Here is a 21,356-nt window from a genome sequence, read left to right as displayed (position 1 = left end):
CTTTTGGAGGATCCTTGAATTCCAATCGAATGACTTTGTGCAAAACAAGCGGCTACTTTGGGAGATTCAGTTGAGGTTATCGCTTGCATTGTGAGTGATCCTCAGATATGACATTTTGGCCATGTGGCGTGTTTCTTTGGGCATGAACCAGCATGCAGGTGCCACAGTGTTGAGGACCCCAGTGGCTGGAGAAGGCCAAGGGGATGCCCACTTTTCACCTGACTATGATGTAGATAGATGGTTACCTTCAGGAAATGGGGATAGATCACTGGTCTGTCTACACTGAAAAAAGAAAATAGTTGAACCAACTTAAAAAGTGTTACAATTGGTAAAAACCTGAATTAATTAAGCTGTTTGAACTTAAATTTGTAAGTTTGATCAACCATCTATCTACATCATAGTGAAGGAATGAATTAAGCTGTTTGAACTTAAGTTTGTAAGTTAGAGTTGCTCTACAGTTGATCTAACTTATAATTCAGGGGAGGTGATGATCTAGTGGTTAAAGTGTTGGGCTTGAGACCAGAGGGTCCTCGGTTCAAATCCCAGCCTGACAAGCAAATCACTAAAGGCCCTAGTTGCTCCTGATGTGTCGCACTTGTATAGCAGCACCCTCACATCGGGGTGAATGTGAGGCAATATTTGGAAAAGCACTTTGAGTGTCTGTCACAGTTCAGCTGTGACACTTTGATTTGTACCTCTGTTACTGTGCACGTCCAGACTGCTCGGGGTTTTTAATGGAAATACATTGCTCTCAGAAGGGGTATTTTATCCGATGTGAGCGAAAAATACGTTATACAAAATCTGTTATATACAATGTTTATTACATGGAAAACAATACAAAAACTTTGGGACTTTTTTTGATCCGGTGACTGCGACTATCCGGTTTATATGACGATGGTTTAGATAAATTTTACTGAACATGGGACTGAACAATAAATTTACCTCTCAAAGCTTTCAGCTTCCATCCCACACAGCTGACTTTATTCTCCCAAATTTTTCTTCTGTTCGGCTCTGAATGGAATCTGTACATCTTGAAGCCCTTGTTGTGTCTGTTTGTGCCTCCAAATGCACAACAACCCGGCAGTTTCAGCGAATAAATAAATAAAACAGCTGGATTTCCATGCAGACAGATTAACAGCGAACGCTATTTTGGAACCAAGATGGCACCACTGTCATTTAAGGCACACTAGTTGTTACGGCATTGCTCCTAACCACCACATACTCTCAGAATTTACTACCTGCAGACTGAACCAACTGAGAAACTGTTTTATTCACGCACATGCAGAGATCTCTCTACATTACGGATGGCTGTGATAATCTGCAGGCCAGTACTGCCGATTGTTGTGTTGAAGGTGCCAAAGTATTTGATGGTAATGTGGATCAGCATACGTAGTAATGGTAATGAAGACACTGATTAACAGACAATAACGAGACCACCTCTCCCGTCTTCCACTCTGCAGGTTTTTCACTCCATTAAGATTCGTCTTCTCTCCCGTCTTTACAGAAAATGAAGAGTGAAGATGTGAGAACATTATTAGGGTTTTTTTCTTCCTTTTTTTTTTTTTTTTTTTTGCCAGTTCTGTCTTCTCTTCAGAGGCAAACAGAAAATGAGGAGTGTCTCTGGTGATGAGATTTTCAGCGTCACCTCACTCAGCCGTGGACACATGTTAGGTCGTTAAAGAAGGGGCTTCTATTCTTCCTTTGTGCACCATCCACCTGTGCATGTGTCTGTCCAAGAACCGCTTGTTTGTGCTTTGAAGGTGTGAGATTTTATGTGGGCGTCTAGGTGTGGGTTAGCATGTTGCAGCAGTAGAGAAAAAGATCTTACACCAGTTGAAGAGCCTAATCAAAGACTGGCAAATCTTCTGTAGTTCCGAGGCGACTGCTGGGCTCCTCTTCTCACAGCTACTCTCTTTTTGCACCCCCCCACCACCACCACACACACATCTTCTTATCCCTGATTACTGAAGAGGCTGCTGCAGGGCTCCCTTCTTCATTGGGCTTTGTGTTGATGTCCTTCGTAGCTGCAACTCTGGAAGAACATGCTTCATAGGAGATATCAGCCTCTGAACAAACAGCTTCTGCAGAATTGTTATTTTTCCACCGTGAATGTAGAGTGCAGTGACACATATGTCATTGTGGTGCCATCGGAACAGCAGTGTAACATATAGCTTGTGCATATCACTGAATAATATCTGCCGAACAAGGAATAATCAGCAGGACAGGGCTTACAAAAATAAGCACATTCATGCTGTTCAGTTTCACATTCTTACAATTGTGATATCTTATGAATAATTTGTATCTTTGCAATGGTATTTTTCACATTTCGTGGATGGTAGTATAGCCAGAGTGCAAATTATACTTACGGTGCATCCGGAAAGTATTCACAGCGCTTCACTTTTTCTACATTTTATGTTACAGCCTTATTACAAAATGGAGCAAATAATTTTTTTCCCCTCAAAATTCTACTAACAACACCCTATAATGACAACATGAAAAAAGGTATTTTGAATTTTTTTTGCAAATTTATTAAAAATTAAAAACTAAGATATTACATGTACATACGTATTCACACCCTTTGCTCAATACTTTGTTGATGCACCTTTGGCAGCAATACAGTCTCAAGTCATCTTGAATATGATGCCACAAGCTTAGCACATCTATCTTTAGGCAGTTTTGGTCCATTCCTCTTTGCAGCACCACTCAATCTCCATCAGGTGGATGGGGAGTGTCGATGCACAGCCATTTTCAGATCTCTCCAGAGATGTTCAGGTCTGGGCTCTGGCTGGACCATGCAAGGACATTCACAGAGTTGTCCTTGAGGAAGCCACTCCTGTGTGCTTAGGGTCATTGTCCTGCTGAAAGATGAACTGTTGCCCCAGTATGAGGTCAAGAGTGCTCTGGAGCAGGTTTTCATCCAGGATGTCTCTGTACATTGCTGTATTCATCTTTCCCTCAATCCTGACTAGTCTCCCAGTTCCTGCCACTGAAACACATCCCACCACCATGGTTCCCTGTAGGGCTGGTGCTTGGTTTCCTCCAAACATGAAACTTGGCATTCACACCAAAGAGTTCAGATGGGTTTGTCTCATCAGACCAGATAATTTTGTTTCTCATGGTCTGAGAGTCCTTGACAGACACTTGACAGAGTCTAATTCAGAACCTCTGAAGGAAAGAAAGTGTATTATCCAATCTACATTGTTTAATACACTTTCTTTCCTTCAGGTTTATTGAAGTAGCAGGTAAGTTTATGGAAGCAGCTATAGCTACTTCCCAGGGGAGGTGATGGTCTAGTGGTTAAGCGTTGGGCTTGAGACCAGAGGCTCCTTGGTTCAAATCCCAGCCTGACCGGAAAATCACTAAGGGCCCTTGGGCAAGGTCCTTAATCCCCTAGTTGCTCCAGGTGTGTAGTGAGTGCCTTGTATGGCAGCACCGTGATAACGGGGTGAATGTGATGCATTATTGTAAAGCACTTTGAGCATCTGATGCAGATGGAAAAGTGCTATATAAATGCAGACCATTTAACATCTACATTTACTTCCATAAACCTACTACCGTATTTTGGAATGCACTATGAACTGGGCCTCTGAAGTCTACTTTTACTTATTTTTTTAGAAGTCCCTGGGTTCATCCTTTCAGTACAGTGCTGATCTAGAACAAACAGATTCACAAGCTAACCGCTTATATAAAGTAATGCCACAGGGTTCATGTTTATCTCAGTAAATGTAAGGAAACTTTATAAAGTCACCAATTATACAGTTCATTGCCGGCTATGAGGCTAACGCCAGCATTCTGTAAGACCCATCAACAATCAACATGTAATGACTCATTGGAAAGCAACACCAGCAGATAGCTATGAGGTCATAGGAAGATGCTAAAGCCCAATTTATGCTACTCCGTATCCACAACTCTGTAGCCATACAGAGCCCTCTGCATCATTGCGAACCCCCTCCAAGCCCCTCTCCGTAGCCTGATATACACCCCCTAACAAGGTTGGGTAGGATTACTTTGAAATGTAATCCAAAAGTAATCAGATTACAAGTAATCCAAATGTATGTACATACATACATGTAATCTACATGTATTCTTTCAAAGTAATGCTACCCAACCTTGCCCCCTAATAACTGTATCTACACATTGAGATGACAGAGACCGCACAGCTGTGATTGGTCCGCTAACTACATAATTTCCAAATACTCTTTTCCAGTTTCACAATCAAGGACTTTCATATGTAGGCCAGTCTTCACAAAAAATGTTGTGCCCCCTGCTGTTTTGGCGATAAATTGCACTGTGCCACCCACCAACCCCGACGGAGAACTTTGAAAGATTCACTCCTGCATCGAAGCGACTGAATGGCCACAAAGATACCGCTAACGCGTCGCCGCTAAAACTCCTTTTTTGCGACCGTAATCCAGCATGAGGTCCACAAATCATCAGACACAACAGGATTATTCCCATTCTAATCCAATTCCATCGTTTGCACGGTTTATTTTTCTGTAAGTAATTTGGTTGGCGGATCGTTGTGAAAGGGGTGTGGTCAGCTCATTAAAGCTTACTGTAGCAACATCATCTTCATGCCAAAGTGGAAATTCTGTGAGCAGACCCACAGATTTCTCCATCTCATCAACTGCATTGAGTTAAATCCATCAATCAATCCAGTTAAATCCATTAATCCACGCATCTTCGGCATCGTCATCCCTGCACTAGTTTGTCGCTCTCAGCTGACAGCACCATAGTTCACATCTGCGCAGCAACGCGGCCAAGGCATGGAGTTATACATCAAATGTGAAGCGGTCGAATATTTTGCCACAGTCTACTTGATATTTTATAGTCCAATCAGATTCACGGAAAAAAATGTAATTGGATTAGAATGACTATTTTGAAAAATAGAGCCCCGGTTATAAAATGGTCAAAGTTTGCAGCCAGTAAGAGGTGCTGTGCAGATGGTAAATGTCACTTCCCCAACACCAAAAGATGGTCCAGAGGCTTTGTTTTTTTTTTGTTTGTTTGTTTTTGTTTTTAGCCTTGTGGTTAGAGTGTCTGCCTCCAGCACCTGAGGTTGTGAGTTTGAGTACACTGTGGGAAAAACACAACACTGCTTGCAGTGACTCGGTGTTAGCATACTTGCCTTACACCTGAAGGTCGTGGGATCAACCCTGCCGATGGCCTTTTCCTTTGCATGTTCTCTTGGTTTTGTCCCACCGTTAAAAATATGCACTTTAGCTTCTTTCTCCTTGTAGATCTGAAATTTGTAAAGCTTATACCAAATCAGCATGCAGATCCGTATGCGAGCAGTCGGAAAAAAAAGGGTGTGTGTGTGTGGGGGGGGGGGGGGGTAAATGTCACGAAAGTCTACAGCCAACCATTTCAGAACTAAATGTTGCTTTCAAAAGGGAAACCTCATTTTATTTAAATATAAGCGTTGATAAAAACCATCATGACCCCTTTAATGAGATTAGTGTCTTCAGCAGTTATGTGATTTGTTAAGGCCAATGAAGGGAAAACTGTCTTAAAGCGGGGAGAAAAAGGACAAGGGGAACGTGATGGAAGGGATGAGGCAAAAAGAGAGAAAAGGGGAGGATTCAAAGAGAGAAAGGGAAAGGAGAAGGATTGACAGAAAGCATGTATTAGTGTCTGTGGGAGCGGTGAGGAGTATAGGCTGTGGCATCCACGAGTGGAGCTGCATACTCTCTGTTTGATCAAACGCACTTCAAACACTTACCGCTGACTTCCTCTTGCACAGCGTTAGGAAGCGAGGAGGCTCAAGCGTTCACCTGTGTGCGTGTGTGTGTGCACATGTGCGTGCACAGCTGCATGTATCTTGAGGGAAGTGTTATTGATGTTTGGTTCATCTAAAATAGGTCAACAGAAAACAAAAGGAGCACAGCGGCTGAGATGCCGACTATCGTGAACCGCAGCCTCGTCGCTTCTCCCGTAGCGATGAATAATGTAGATGGCCGACCTCGTGCATGTGCATCCATATATACCTGTGCACTGCTTCGAGCTTTCCACCTGTGCTCAGGTGTTTGCCGTACATCCGTCTCTGTGATTGTTCTCTCCGTTTGGTCCCAGCGCGAATCTCCTCTTTGTTTGTTCAAGAGTCGTGACCAAGCTGTAAGTTTCGACGGGCTCAGATGAAGCCCACCTGGAAGAAGAAGAAGAAAAAGTTGCAGTAGTTTGACTGGCCACTTGAGGCTGGCTCCAAAAGCAAGCAGGTTGTCATTGAAGCCCATGTTAAAATGTTAAAAATGTCCAACTTTAGACTTTGCCATGTTAAACTTTGCTTGATAAACAACAAAAAACTTAGATTAGACTGAGAATTCTTGACCAGTAAGGCCAGAAACCTGTAAGAATTGTTATACACGTGCACACCTGATGTGTACAATTTAACCATGCGTGCATGTAACAGGTTTTTATATGGATGATGTCCGCAGACCTGCTTCAGGAACTAGGCAGTTTTTGGTGTGTTTTAAGATAAAAGGTGCTGCATGTGTAAATGTGTGGAAACACATGCTGCACTGGGAGTTGTGAAACAGTAATAGGAATTTTTTTAAAATGTGTTCTAACCAGAAAAAAAAGAGAAAGAAGAAAGAACGACTTCACCAATAGGCCCAGTAGGCCTAGGTAGGCCACTGATCGCAAAGGCATGCTGGTCAATGTAGATGTTTCATCATCTCAGACAGATTAAGAGTAATATTTTGGCTTGTAGACTTTGGGTGTGTATGTGTATATATATATATATATATATATATATATATATATATATATATGAGTGTGATTCTTTAACTACGGGCACTATTGGCCTGTAAATGTAATTTCCACCACACCGTTGCCTTACATATAAAGCGCCCTTGGGGCAACTGTTTGTTGTGATTTGGCGCTATATACATATGCTCTGATGTCACTGTTTATCTCCATAGAAACTACCCAAACAATCTTTCATACAAACTGTTTAAAGGGACATTACAGTGTTGTGGTGGAAATTATGGCAATAGTGTGGGACAACTACATTTTGTTTAAAAAAATCACAACAGTTGTATGACATTGAATACCCCAATTATGTTTTGATTATTTTACTGATATTTTATTCAGAGATATTTTAAAACATTAGAAAAAATGTTTCTTTACCATTCATTTTTATCATTGAAGATCAAAAGTCTGGGTGTGGGACAAGCACAAAACGGCAATATTTGCATATAATGATGCTGAAAAAAGGTGAAAAAGTCATCATAGACTACTAGAACAAATTTCTTAACACACTTTCATTGTAAAGATAACTATAAAAGTGTGAAATTTCCCCTTTTTTCTGTTTTTCATACAATATGATCAAAGGACATAATAAGTGCCCGTAGTCTAAGAATCACCCATATATATATATATATATATATATATATATATATATATATATATATATATATGACAAACCTCGAGTGATGTGACTCATGGTTTGGAAGCCTGAATGTGCCACCATCTTCTAGCTGCCAAAGGAACTAAGCTAACTGGCTAATCTTCCTGTTTATTAAATCAGATTTTTAGAGACTGCATGGTTGTTCTCATAACAGCTTGCTTTGGTTTGGGCATTAAAAATTATGACATGTTTATTTTCTAAATAATCATGGATGACTGGATTTAACGTCATCAAGGTACTGATAGCTGCTAAAAGTGCTAACACCATTAGCATGTAAAATGAAATAAAATTAAACTTTCACTCAACAAAAATACTGGACCACAGATGTCTAAGGTGAGCTGTTAGGACATTTAACCACACAAAGAGCGATATTATTACATATTTGTGATTAAAAAGCTCAGAAAGGACAGACACAGTCCTTCACAACAACTAGTGGCCACAGCTAGTGGCGGCAGCAGCATACAAGCATTCGCTGAAAGCGACCACACCCCTAATTATGTATCACTTTATGGATTAAAATGTTTTAAACTAAGGAGTTAGAACAAAATTTGTCCCTGAACAGTTGTCATGTTGGGCATTTTAACATGGGCTTCTATGGGAATCTGCTGTTTTCAAGGAACTGTAACTTTGTCTTGTGTGTGTGTTACATTTTGGATCATCAAAGCTTAATGTGTGTGTTTTTTGTATCACTTCGTCACAGTATATTATATTAGTATAGTATATTAGTTGTAAAAGTGTTTGCATTTTTTTTTTTTTCAAAAAATTTAGGAAAAAAAAAAGTCCAGTCAGTTTTCAGTCTTTTTGGAGACAAGTTTGACATTTTGGCAAAACTCAACAGAACGTGAAAGACCACAAAAAAGATTTTTTTTTTTTAATGCCTGTCAATGACTGTAGTCAAAATCAGTTTTTTTTTTGTTTGTTTGTTTTGTTTTTTCCCCTTTGTTGCACCACGTGGAAGCTGGAGGTCAGTAACAGAGCTTCACCCAGTGCCCTGCTCAAAGACACATGAGCAGACTGGATGCATACCAATGCATGTTGTTGTTAAAGATGACTCTGGATTGGGCGGCACGGTGGATGAGTGGTTAACACTGTTGCCTCACAGTAAAAACGTCCCAGGTTTGTTTCCGACCTGGTTCTTTCTACATGGACTTTATATGTTCTCTCCTTGTTTGTGTGGGTTCCCTCCTGGTGCTCCTCCCACTTTCAAATGGATTACAGGTGTGAGTGAGAGTTTGAATGAGATTGTCTGTCTATACTATGTGTCAGTTCTGCGATAGATTGGCATCCTGTCCAGGATGAACCCCGCTTTTCGCTCAGTGACTGTACAGACTCCCCGTGACCTTTAAATGGAATAAGCGGGTGTAGAAAATGAATGAATAGTAAACCTAACTGTCAAACTGTACGACTCCTCACTTGGAGGGATGAGGAGTAACAGGAAGACAGAGGACGGGAAGGAGAGCAACAGTAATAGCCAGTGAACCAGTACCAAGCAGGATTTCTGGTATTTATATTTGTGTATTTCTATTTATATTTGCAAATTGCTTTTTACTAACACTAACCCTAACTTTGACTTTTGATACTGTGTGCTTCTTACCCTGTGTGCTGCTATACAATGCTGCTGGAACCTCAATTTCCCTGAGGGAGTCTTCCCAAGGGATTAATAAAGTTCTGTCTAATCTACAACCTTCAGAAGCAGCCAAAATGGGAATAGAAAAACTGAGGTCGCACTGCAATTCACCCACTACTGTTTGAGTCATCTGGTCCAAAGTCAACCAGGTATGAAGAACCACATAGCCTCACCTCCATCCTCCAGACTAACTTGGTTAAGGTAATTTTTTTCCTCCCTTTGCTAAGTTTTTTTGCCATGACAGGTTTTGTTATTCATCATATCCAAATGCACAGCCACAAGTGTCAGCCTCCTGTCTTTTATAGAGCAGCCCCCGTTGTCATCTTGCTCTCACTAAATCGTCTGGGGAGCTACTTAGCAAACAGCTCAAGTCAGTAATGAGGAAGGTGGTTTCACTCTCGCTAGAATGCCTCCCTTTTCCCAGTCTCAGCTTCTGTATCTTCGATGGCCTTGTTGTTTCTTCCCGTGTCTTCTCGTGACACCACCTGCCACCGTCTGCATCCAAATTATTTGCCCACGGAGAAATCGTAAATCTCACGTTATGAGTAGAATACTGTATGAACTCATACACCAACCTGGAAAGTTTGGTGATAATCCAGTTCCAACAGCCCTGAGCAAATGGCTATAGATCATATTCCTCCTGGGAGGGTCTTGCGCCCCGTCTAGTGCCCTTAGGCTCATGCTCATGGCCATATTTTAGGTAGCTGGAGGAAACTGACAGAGTGGAAAGAAAATGCACTTGGAAAGTTACTGCTGGTCATTACTTTTCATTGACAAGAGACGGAGTAGAAGGTATTGCTATCTTGGCAAAATGAAGTTTTGCAAGATGTTAGTCAGTATGTATGTTTGTAATCATTGCTTTTTTTCACCTTTTTAACTCGCTGTGCAGCACACAGTTTAAATTGCAGACTCTTGCAATTTCATAGCAGCCCTTGCAAGATACCTTTCAGAACACAAAAGGATCAAGCTCAAGGTCAAAGGAAAAGGTCACAGCAAGGTCAAACACAAAATTCAACGAAACAACTTTCCTGGTCCCAATTTTTGAAATTTTGGCTTGAGGTGAAAGGTTAACTGAATAAGGTCAAATTTCTGTTAACAGCAAAACATGTCATGTATACTCAACAAAAATATAAACGCAACACTTTTGGTTTTGCTCCCATTTTGTCTGAGATGAACTCAAAGATCTAAAACTTTTTCCACATACACAATATCACCATTTCCCTCAAATATTGTTCACAAACCAGTCTACATCTGTGATAGTGAGCACTTCTCCTTTGCTGAGATAATCCATCCCACCTCACAGGTGTGCCATATCAAGATGCTGATTAGACACCATGATTAGTGCACAGGTGTGCCTTAGACTGTCCACAATAAAAGGCCACTCTGAAAGGTGCAGTTTTGTTTTATTGGGGGGGGGATACCAGTCAGTATCTGGTGTGACCACCATTTGCCTCATGCAGTGCAACACATCTCCTTCGCATCATCCGTGAAGAGAACACCTCTCCAACGTGCCAAACGCCAGCGAATGTGAGCATTTGCCCACTCAAGTCGGTTACGATGACGAACTGGAGTCAGGTCGAGATCCCGATGAGGACGACAAGCATGCAGATGAGCTTCCCTGAGACGGTTTCTGACAGTTTGTGCAGAAATTCTTTGGTTATGCAAACCGATTGTTTCAGCAGCTGTCCGAGTGGCTGGTCTCAGACGATCTTGGAGGTGAACATGCTGGATGTGGAGGTCCTGGGCTGGTGTGGTTACACGTGGTCTGCGGTTGTGAGGCTGGTTGGATGTACTGCCAAATTCTCTGAAACACCTTTGGAGACGGCTTATGGTAGAGAAATGAACATTCAATACACGAGCAACAGCTCTGGTTGACATTCCTGCTGTCAGCATGCCAATTGCACGCTCCCTCAAATCTTGTGACATCTGTGGCATTGTGCTGTGTGATAAAACTGCACCTTTCAGAGTGGCCTTTTATTGTGGGCAGTCTAAGGCACACCTGTGCACTAATCATGGTGTCTCATCAGCATCTTGATATGGCACACCTGTGAGGTGGGATGGATTATCTCAGCAAAGGAGAAGTGCTCACCATTACAGATTTAGACTGGTTTGTGAACAATATTTGAGGGAAATGATGATATTGTGTATGTGGAAAAAGTTCAAGTTTGAGTTCATCTCATACAAAATGGGAGCAAAACCAAAAGTGTTGCGTTTATAAATTAAAGGGCCTGATGAGGGGATCCAGAAGATGGCAAAAGTTTGAAGTCATGACATCATTACATGATGTCATAATACAAAAACATGCAAAATTGAGATTTTTAAGGGTTTGGTTAACTCGCTGTGCAGCACACAGTTTACATCGCAGACTCTTGCAACTTCACATATAGCAGCCTTTTGTGTACCTTTCAGCACACAAAAGAATCAAGGTCAATTGTCAAGGTCACAACAAGGTCAAACACAAAATTCAATGAAACAACTTGTCGCAATTTTTGAAATTTTGCCTCCACATTTGGCATGGACATAGTGATGGTGATAATCCATTACCTGGGATAAGTGATTGACCTTGAACTTCAGGGTTTCGCTTGAGGTGAAAGGTCAACTAAATTTGGTCAAACTTCGGAATACAGTAAAACATGTCGTGTAATACACCAAATTAAAGGGCCTGATCAAAGGATCCAGATTGTAGCAAAAGCTTGAAGTTATGACATCATTTGAAAAAACTTTTTTTAACGGCTTGACAAAGCATTTAAATCATCATTGCAGACTCTTGTAAGTTCACATATAGCAGTCACATGGAGATACCATTCAGTACACAACAGGATCAAGGTCACAGGAAGGTCAAACACTAAATTTAATGAAAAAACTTTCCTTCCATCTGTACAGCAAAACCACCCGTGTCCTAAAACTCAAGAACCGTAAAACACTTAATATAACACAATGCTTAAATACTCTCAGCCGTATGAGCATTGTGTGATTTATAATTTGCAGTTGTTTAGTTAATTATTACAATCTTAGTCTTCCATACAATTAGTACATGTTCAAATCAAATCAGCATTTTTTTACGTTTTGCAAATCAAGGAATATTTATAGGTCTGTGAATTTGCATGTATTAATATTAATGAGATAAATTGAACTCCATAGAAAGTTAGCTTTGAGCTAGTGAAAGTTAGCGTGCAAGCTAATGTCCACAAACTGCAAAAAAAAAAACCCAAAAAAAACAGCAACTGACATCACAGTGTAGCTGTACTCTAACTGGCTGTCATCTGCATCACTCAAGCATGAAACTGATCAGATAACAGAGTGCAACTTTTTAAACCTCTTAAAATACACTCAACAAAAATATAAATGCAACACTTTTGGTTTTGCTCCCATTTTGTATGAGATGAACTCAAAGATCTAAAACTTTTTCCACATACACAATATCACCATTTCCCTCAAATTTTGTTCACAAACCAGTCTAAATCTGTGATAGTGAGCACTTCTCCTTTGCTGAGATAATCCATCCCACCTCACAGGTGTGCCATATCAAGATGATGATTAGACACCATGATTAGTGCACAGGTGTGCCTTAGACTGCCCACAATAAAAGGCCACTCTGAAAGGTGCAGTTTTATCACACAGCACAATGCCACAGATGTCGCAAGAGTCAACCAGAGCTGTTGCTCGTGTATTGAATGTTCATTTCTCTACCATAAGCCGTCTCCAAAGGCGTTTCAGAGAATTTGGCAGTACATCCAACCAGCCTCACAACCGCAGACCACGTGTAACCACACCAGCCCAGAACCTCCACATCCAGCATGTTCACCTCCAAGATCGTCTGAGACCAGCCACTCGGACAGCTGCTGAAACAATTGGTTTGCATAACCAAAGAATTTCTGCACAAACTGTCAGAAACCGTCTCAGGGAAGCTCATCTGCATGCTCGTCGTCCTCATCGGGGTCTCGACCTGACTCCAGTTTGTCGTCGTAACCGACGTGAGTGGGCAAATGCTCACATTTGCTGGCGGTTAACACTGTTCAGGGCAGATGGCAGACAGCGTGTGTGGCGTCGTGTGGGTGAGCGGTTTTCTGATGTCAATGTTGTGGATCGAGTGGCCCATGGTGGCGGTGGGGTTATGGTATGGGCAGGCGTCTGTTATGGACGAAGAACACAGGTGCATTTTATTGATGGCATTTTGAATGCACAGAGATACCGTGATGAGATCCTGAGGCCCATTGTTGTGCCATACATCCAAGAACATCACCTCATGTTGCAGCAAGATAATGCACGGCCCCATGTTGCAAGGATCTGTACACAATTCTTGGAAGCTGAAAATGTCCCAGTTCTTGCATGGCCATACTCACCGGACATGTCACCCATTGAGCATGTTTGGGATGCTCTGGACCGGCGTATACGACAGCGTGTACCAGTTCCTGCCAATATCCAGCAACTTCGCACAGCCATTGAAGAGGAGTGGACCAACATTCCACAGGCCACAATTGACAACCTGATCAACTCTATGCGAAGGAGATGTGTTGCACTGCATGAAGCAAATGGTGGTCACACCAGATACTGACTGGTATCCCCCCCCCAATAAAACAAAACTGCACCTTTCAGAGTGGCCTTTTATTGTGGGCAGTCTAAGGCACACCTGTGTCTAATCAGCATCTTGATATGGCACACCTGTGAGGTGGGATGGATTATCTCAGCAAAGGAGAAGTGCTCACTATCACAGATTTAGACTGGTTTGTGAACAATATTTGAGGGAAATGGTGATATTGTGTATGTGGAAAAAGTTTTAGATCTTTGAGTTCATCTCATACAAAATGGGAGCAAAACCAGAAGTGTTGCATTTATATTTTTGTTGAGTGTACATCAAGGTTAGCTTTATTTATAGGTTTTTGCTTTATTTTATGTTTTAAGTAGGAAATGCGTGGAAGCCCTGAAATGTGTACATTGGCCAGTAGATGGTGACAAAAGCTGCTCAAATGTGTCGCAAGATATTGGCGGTAACCAACTTACAGTTGTGTCCCTTGCCCTTATGAACAATTTACCTGTTGTTATTACATCTGCCAAGGTCAAATAAAATCATCAGTGTTTATTTATTTGTTCTTTTTTATTTATTTATTTATTTATTTGTATTTGTCTGTCTGACTCAGCAGGATTATGTCAAAACTACAGCACAGATTTTGATGAAATTTTCACCACAGATACATATTAGGCCATGGAAGAAACCATAAAATTCTGGAGGTGATTCGGATTCTGGATCAAGTTTCACTTTATATAGGCTTTGAAGGATCACTGCTAGCGGGATTACGTCAAAACTACTGCACAGATTTTGACGAAATTTTCAATACAGATACATATTAGGCTATGGAGGCCTCCATTAAATTTTGGACGTGATCTGGATACGGATTCTGGATGAAGTTTCACTTTATATATGCTTTGAAGGATTACTTCAAAACAACTTCACGGATTCTCACTGGATTTGCACGACAGATAGATATTACGCCGTGGAAGACTCCACTGAATTTCGGAGATGATCGGGATCCGGATTGGCGGACACCAGAAATGTCTGTTTGCTCTTGTTGTTGTTGTTAATATTGATATTATTGTAGCATTTCATTTCACAGAGCTGCTAGCTTGTTTCATTCATACAAAAAGAAACATTTTGAAACGTTTTCTTTGCATCATCTTTTCTATTTTGTCTTGAATGAACACTTTTCCACTGCTGTTTTTGATTTTCTATAATTCCCTCTTTACATCCTGCACGTGTGCAGTGGCTGTGGTTGTGTATTTCTCTGAATGCATGTGCAGAGTACAGGCGCTATGTCAACTTGATACTTCCACACTGATTTGATTTTACATTTACATTACATTTATACTTTGAGCTACATTTGTTGCAGACTATCAAACTGTCCTCTGGGCAAAAACACACGTGTAGATCCTGTCTAAAATACTCACATTTTATTTCGTTTAGTCAGGGTCTGATATTACTTATGTAACCTACACTAATCTTTCGCACACTTGCCAACTACTACATATTTTATGTGTCTGATATACGAGGGCTGTCCGTAAAGTATAGGTCCTTTTTATTTTTTTCAAAAACTATATGGATTTCATTCATATGTTTTTACGTCAGACATGCTTGAACCCTCGTGCGCATGCGTGAGTTTTTCCACGCCTGTCGGTGACGTCATTCGCCTGTGAGCACTCTTTGTGGGAGGAGTCGTCCAGCCCCTCGTCGGAATTCCTTTGTCTGAGAAGTTGCTGAGAGACTGGCGCTTTATTTGATCAAACTTTTTTCTAAACCTGTGAGACACATCGAAGTGGACATGGTTCGAAAAATTAAGCTGGTTTTCAGTGAAAATTTTAACAGCTGATGAGAGATTTTGAGGTGATTCTGTCGCTTTAAGGACTTTTCACGGTGCGAGACGTCGCGCTGCGCTCTCAGGCGGCGTCATCAGCCTGTTTCAAGCTTAAAACCTCCACATTTCAGGCTCTATTGATCCAGGACGTCGTGAGAGAACAGAGACGTTTCAGAAGAAGTCGGTTTCAGCATTTTATCCGGATATTCCACTGTTAAAGGAGATTTTTTTTAATGAAAGACGTGCGGACGGGTCCGCGCGTCGGGACGCAGCTGACGCGGCGCGGCGGCACAGGAAAAACACCTCCGTGTTAACCATTTGTTAAAATCCAGTTGGCTTTTGATGGCTTTCAGTGGAGTGAGTATATGAGAAATTGTTTATCAGCTGGAGATGTTCCAACTTGTCCTTAAGGCTTCCAGCAGAGGTGTTTTTCCTGTGACGGAGCGTCGCGGCGGCTGCAAGCCGACGCTGCAATCCGCCCGCATGTCTTTCATTAAAAAATTCTCCTTTAACAGTGGAATATCCGGATAAAATGCTGAAACCGACTTCTTCTGAAACTTCTCTGTTTTCTCACGACGTCCTGGATCAATAGAGCCTGAAATGTGGAGGTTTTAAGCTTGAAACAGGCTGATGACGCTGCCTGAGAGCGCTGCGCGACGTCTTGCACCGTGAAAAGTCCTTAAAGTGACAGAATCACCTCAAAATCTCTCATCAGCTGTTAAAATTTTCACTGAAAACCAGCTTAATTTTTCGAACCATGTCCACTTCGATGTGTCTCACAGGTTTAGAAAAAATTTTGTTCAAACAAAGCGCCAGTCTCTCAGCAACTTAAAGGAATTCCGACGAGGGGCTGGGCGACTCCTCCCACAAGGAGTGCTCACAGGCAAATGACGTCACCGACAGGCGTGGAAAAACTCACGCATGCGCACGAGGGTTCAAGCATGTCTGACGTAAAAACATATGAATGAAATCCATATAGTTTTTGAAAAAAAATAAAAAGGACCTATACTTTACGGACAGCCCTCGTATGTTTGACACTCGGCGCTGCATTCTTTAAAGCTTTCCTAAAAGCAGACTACACATTTGGTTGAGAAGCCTTTAGACTGCTGGATATTACATTGCATAAAAGTTTACGTCTCACATTGTTGCAGTTCTTTGTAGAGCTCTTATGTCACCGTTAACTGTTTTTGTACCGCTTGGAGTTGAACAAAAACCACATACCACATGTGAAAGCCTTTTGGTGAGTTTAGATTTTGTGCCACCAGCTGACAGCATTTTAAACCAATAGAGGGAAAAAAAAGCATCCAAACAAAACTGTTTGATTGGGGTCACCAAAAATGTTTGTGGTTTCAACTAGTCCTATTTTCACTTAAAATACAACCCGTATTTGCCCATGGAACACACATGTATGGTGCATCTGGAATATGCTCACAGCACTTCACTTTTTCCACTTTTTGTTATGTTATAGCCATGTTCCAAAATGGGTGAAATTCATTATTTTCCTCAAAATTCTACACACAGTACCCCATAATGACAATGTGAAGAGGTTTTTTTGCAACTTTATTCAAAATAAAAAAATAAGAAATCATATGTACATAACTATTCACAGCCTTTGCTATGAGGCTCAAAATTGAGCTCCAATTGCATCCTCCTTCCAGAGATGTTTATATGGTTGAATTGGAGTCCACCTGGGGTAAATTCAGTTGACTGGACATGATTTGTAAAGGCAGACAACTGTCTACATATAAGGTCCCTCAGTTGACAGTGCATGCCAGAGTACAAACCAAACATGAAGTCCAATGAATTGTTTGTAGACCTCTGAGACAGGATTGTCTCGAGGTACAAACCTGGGGAAGGGTACAGAAACATTTCTGCTGCTTTGAAGATCCCAATGAGCGCAGTGGTCTCCATCATCCATAAATGGAAGATGTTCGGATCCACCAGGACTCTTCCTAGAACTGGACGACTGTCTAAACTGAGCCATCGTGGGAGAAGGGCCTTAGTCAGGGAGGTGACCAAGAACAAAACGGTCACTCTGTCAGAGCTCCAGCATTCCTCTATGGACAGCGGAGAGTGAAGAACCTTTCAGAAGGACAACCATCTCTGCAGCAATCCACCAGTCATGCCTGTATGGTAGAGTGGCCAGATGGAAGCCAAGGCACATGGCAACCTGCCTAGAGTTTGCCAAAAGGCAAACACTCTTGACCTCAGACTGGGGCGACTGTTCATCTTTCAGCAGGACAATGACCCTAAGCACACAGCCATGATATCAAAGGAGTGACATCAGGACAACTCTGTGAATGTCCTTAAGTGGCCCAGCCAGAGCTCAACCTGAATCTTATTGAACTTCTCTGGAAAGATCTGAAAATGGCCTTCCTAACTGATGGAACTTGAGAGGTCCTGCAAAGGGGAATGAGCAAAAATGCCCAGTGATAGGTGCACCAAGCTTTTGGCATCTTATTCAAGAAGGCTTGAGGCTGTAACTGGTGTCCAAGGTGCATCAGCCAAGTATTGAATACTTAGGTGTGAATACTTATGTACGTGTGATTTCTTAGTTTTTTATTTTTAATAAATTTGCAAAAAATTCAAAAGAGTTTTTCATTTTGTCATTATGGGGTGCTGTGAGCAGAATTTTGAGGGGGGGAAAATGAAGTTGCTCCATTTTGGAACAAGGCTGTAACATAATAAAATGTGGAAAATGTGAAGCGTTTTGAATACTTCCCAGATGCATGGTACACTAGTAAAAATATCAACATGACAGTATTGATCACTTCCCTGAGAATGCAACAAATGGCACTATGTTAAGGGTAATTTTCAGAATTTTCTTCCTGGAAACCCACTAAGGGCCCTGTCACAGCTTGACGATTTAGCTAGCATATGCTGACCGTACTAAAAACTCTGGCATACGCTGATTTTTCTTTGTTTTATTAAATTTGTTTTTTTTTTTTACTGTTGGACACATACGAGGGCTGTCAATAAAGTAACAGTCCTTTTTATTTTTTTCAAAAACTATATGGATTTCATTCATATGTTTTTACGTCAGACATGCTTGAACCCTCGTGCGCATGCGTGAGTTTTTCCACGCCTGTCGGTGACGTCATTCGCCTGTGAGCACTCCTTGTGGGAGGAGTCGTCCAGCCCCTCGTCGGAATTCCTTTGTCTGAGAAGTTGCTGAGAGACTGGCGCTTTGTTTGATCAAAATTTTTTCTAAACCTGTGAGACACATCGAAGTGGACACGGTTCGAAAAATTAAGCTGGTTTTCAGTGAAAATTTTAACGGCTGATGAGAGATTTTGAGGTGATACTGTCGCTTTAAGGACTTTTCACGGTGCGAGACGTCGCGCAGCGCTCTCAGGCGCCGTCGTCAGCCTGTTCAAGCTGAAAACCTCCACATTTCAGGCTCTATTGATCCAGGACGTCGTGAGAGAACAGAGAAGTTTCAGAAGAAGTCGGTTTCAGCATTTTATCCGGATATTCCACTGTTAAAGATTTTTTTAATGAAAGACGTGCGGATGGGTCCGCGCGTCGGGACGCAGCTGACGCGGTGCGGCGGCACAGGAAAAACACCTCTGTTGAAAGCCTTAAGGACAAGTTGGAACATGTCCTGCCTGTTAAACAATTTCTCATATACTCACTCCACTGAAAGCCATCAAAAGCCGCCTGGATTTTACAAATGGTTATCAACACGGAGGTGTTTTTCCTGTGCCGCCGCACCGTGTCGGCTGCGTCCCGACGCGCGGATCCGTCCGCATGTCTTTCATTAAAAAAATCTCCTTTAACAGTGGAATATCCGGATAAAATGCTGAAACCGACTTCTTCTGAAACTTCTCTGTTCTCTCACAACGTCCTGGATCAATAGAGCCTGAAATGTGGAGGTTTTCAGCTTGAAACAGGCTGATGATGCCGCCTGAGAGCACAGCGCGACGTCTCGCACCGTGAAAAGTCCTTAAAGCGACAGTATCACCTCAAAATCTCTCATCAGCCGTTAAAATTTTCACTGAAAACCAGCTTAATTTTTCGAACCGTGTCCACTTCGATGTGTCTCACAGGTTTAGAAAAAATTTTGATCAAACAACGCGCCAGTCTCTCAGCAACTTCTCAGACAAAGTAATTCCGACGAGGGGCTGGACGACTCCTCCCACAAGGAGTGCTCACAGGCGAATGACGTCACCGACAGGCGTGGAAAAACTCACGCATGCGCACGAGGGTTCAAGCATGTCTGACGTAAAAACATATGAATGAAATCCATATAGTTTTTGAAAAAAATAAAAAGGACCGTTACTTTATTGACAGCCCTCGTATGTAGCAGATTTGTAATCAGTTGGACGTACACATGTTGTATACTTATGTATAACGTTTCAATGAGTTTACACCAAGGACTGCGTATCGTGTTGCCGGCATACTTGCGCCCAACAATAGTCCCACTTAAACCAAGTGTGTGGCAGTTTATCACTGACAAACACGTGCTGATCATGTGTCGTAGCCCTATAAATGGCTGCCACTTGACAATCACCACACCACAAATTGAAGGATCAACATGGTCTTTACGCCAAAACAAACTTCTGCTGGCAAGAACTCTCCTGGCCAAGGCCGGGGCGTACCGAGGTCCTTCTTCTTCAATCATCTTTTCTTCTCTTGGCTCTGTTGGCATGCAGCTGGTGTAGTGTCAAATCCATGAGATCATGCTGATGTTGGAGGACAGCTCGTAGGTATTCTTGTTGCCTTTGCTGGATCCTGCATGTCTGTTCACTATGGAGTCTGAAGTGTACTGATGGGTTCCTCCTGCCAAACCCTATTTTTTTTTTTTTTATACCAATCGCTGTCAACACACCATTATTCCATAGCTTACACGCTCAGGAAGCTCTGTGGTCATCAGGAACAGGTTAAATAGGTTACACATAGGTTCACAGCACGTTATGCATAGGTTATAAATACGTTTTAGGTATGCTAAACATTATCTTGCTGTATTTCGACTTATGAGTCACCTACAAGTAACGTGTGTTGGGGTGTACATAACTTACCTAAAACTTATGTCCCGCATACACTGTTGACCTCTAAGCTGTAGACCTCTCCACACTACGACGTACATCAGTGTACTTCAGCATGCAGCTTAACTTATACAAAACTTACCCACAACTTATTAGATGTATGCCAGCATTTTTAATATATTCTGCATACGCTGGCTAAATCATCAAGGTGTGACAGGGGTTTAACATTCCTGTCACATGATCGACATGATGCTAACATCATTTCATTTGCTGAGAATTAACTGGTTCTATGTCCACTTGTGTCAAAAGTTGAGTTCATCATGTCAAGACTATTACGGTCTGTTCCGTCTGTGTCCTTATGTTAACTGTCATTGTGTGTCCTCATCTGTTAATCATGTTGTTTTTCTGTGGTTGCACACTTTTGCCTGTTTGAATTCTACCTTAGTTGTCAGTCTTTTGTTCTTTGGTTTGTGGGTTTTTACCTTGTTTGGTTTTGTATGTGTTTTTGGATTTACTCATCCCCAGTTGCTTTTTTGAGGTTTGTGTTACTTTGTGTTTGTCAGTTTCTGTGTGTTTGTTGGCCTGTCTTGTTACCCGGTCTCCCCTACACCTGTTGCACTTCACACCTGTAGCTCTTCCATTCATTTGTGTCACTACTTAGTCCTGCACTGTGTCCTTTTCAGTTTGCCAGATCTTTTGTTATCGCCTTTCGTTTGTATGTATTGTTTGTCTTTGACATATTACATATGTTATTACAGTACTGTTTTGCTAGTCATAACATAAATGTATGTATCCTGATCTCACATATACATGCACAGGAACATAAAGTTGTGTATCTTGGAAGGGATTTGGTGGTATTTCCAGTGTGAACACTGTTTTATACAATGTTAACATTATTTCCATTATAAACTCATCTCTTTTGCCTTTAGGAAATGTTTTGTGAATATTGTGCCAGATAGTTTCTTTTGTGTAGCTGGTGGTTCGGG

At 41.7% G+C, this 21,356-nt stretch overlaps 1 protein-coding gene and 1 long non-coding RNA gene across 2 annotated transcripts in view; one reads left to right on the top strand and one right to left on the bottom strand.

Moving 5' to 3' along the window:
- efna2a (ephrin-A2a) overlaps positions 1 to 21,356 on the top strand; it is a 255,598-nt gene that overhangs the window by 26,336 nt on the left and 207,906 nt on the right. The gene's annotated exons all lie outside the window — the stretch shown is intronic.
- Positions 3,741 to 13,626, bottom strand: LOC117532166. The gene is made up of 3 exons (XR_004566800.1): positions 13,615 to 13,626; positions 11,035 to 11,041; positions 3,741 to 3,959 (listed from the first exon to the last, which is right to left on the bottom strand). It is a non-coding gene; the product is annotated as an uncharacterized LOC117532166 (long non-coding RNA).

The sequence above is a fragment of the Thalassophryne amazonica genome, chromosome 19, assembly GCF_902500255.1.
Source record: "Thalassophryne amazonica chromosome 19, fThaAma1.1, whole genome shotgun sequence".
NCBI lineage: Eukaryota > Metazoa > Chordata > Actinopteri > Batrachoidiformes > Batrachoididae > Thalassophryne > Thalassophryne amazonica.
The sequence above is the reverse complement of the archived record's forward strand: the minus strand, read 5'-3'. Positions and strand labels throughout refer to the sequence as shown.